The following is a 1,020-nucleotide window of genomic DNA, read 5'->3' as shown; positions in this document are numbered from 1 at the left end:
AAACCTCAAAGGACCAGCTGGAGCCTCACGAGCTCAATGTGCTCATAGGTATGTCTGGCTCCTGCACACCATCACTGTTTTTGCTTTGTCAACAGGGTCAGACTAAATAAACAAATAATCTTGTGAAAAAATAATTATATTTAAAATCTTGTTCTACATGAAGTAATTGGCTACTTTTGTGCATCCATCCATCTTCATCCGCTTATCCGGGCTCGGGTCACGGGGGCAGCAGCTCCAGCAGGGGACCCCAAACTTCTCTTTCCCGAGCCACATTAACCAGCTTTGACTGGGGGATCCCGAGGTGTTCCCAGGCCAATGTGGAGATATAATCTCTCCACCTAGTCCTGGGTCCTCCCTGAGGCCTCCCCCCAGCTGGACGTGCCTGGAACACCTCCCTAGGGAGGCGTCCACAAGGTAGGTGATTGTAGCTGTTATTGTCAAAAATATGTCCTCCTTTTTAAAAAATATTAATGTAACTACATACACGTGTCACTGTGCTGTGCAAATATTGTAAATCAACGCATTAATTGTATAAATTACCAGAAATCGCTTAAAATCGCTGTTTTGTTGTTTCTCTCGCTCATTTTGGATTGCCGGCCCAGGACTTCCGTGAACTATCTACGGTCTCCATAAACCACGTGACGATGTAGCATTTTGGACCCCAGCTGACGCGACTCTCTCTTTAAAGGGCTCTGGGACTGGCGACCTGTCCAGGATGTCCCTTTCACCCGATGTCAGCTGGGATTGGCTCCAGCCCCCCACGACCCTGTACGCAGGATAAGCGGTTGACAATGGATGGATGACTTTAAGTATTTCTAAAATGACACTTAAGATACTTTAAGTTGGTCCAAAATAACACATTGAATATACACTTAGTATAGTACAATTAAAATGTGATAAGTGCATCCAAAAAAAGTGCTACTTAAGTATATTTCTTTTTCACCTGGGACACCCCTAATCTGAGCCCCTATGTCCCCATCACTTTTCAACACAGAGTCAGGCTCTGGCCCCCCACCCTCC

At 45.8% G+C, this 1,020-nt stretch overlaps 1 protein-coding gene across 1 annotated transcript in view; it reads left to right on the top strand.

The window, feature by feature from the left end:
* The window catches only part of LOC123982359 (scavenger receptor cysteine-rich type 1 protein M130-like), a gene marked incomplete at its 5' end in the record, with an annotated part of 3,453 nt that overhangs the window by 907 nt on the left and 1,526 nt on the right, over positions 1-1,020 (top strand). The window lies entirely within an intron of this gene.

Source organism: Micropterus dolomieu, linkage group LG13, assembly GCF_021292245.1.
Source record: "Micropterus dolomieu isolate WLL.071019.BEF.003 ecotype Adirondacks linkage group LG13, ASM2129224v1, whole genome shotgun sequence".
NCBI classification, from domain to species: Eukaryota; Metazoa; Chordata; class Actinopteri; order Centrarchiformes; family Centrarchidae; genus Micropterus; species Micropterus dolomieu.
The sequence above is the reverse complement of the archived record's forward strand: the minus strand, read 5'-3'. Positions and strand labels throughout refer to the sequence as shown.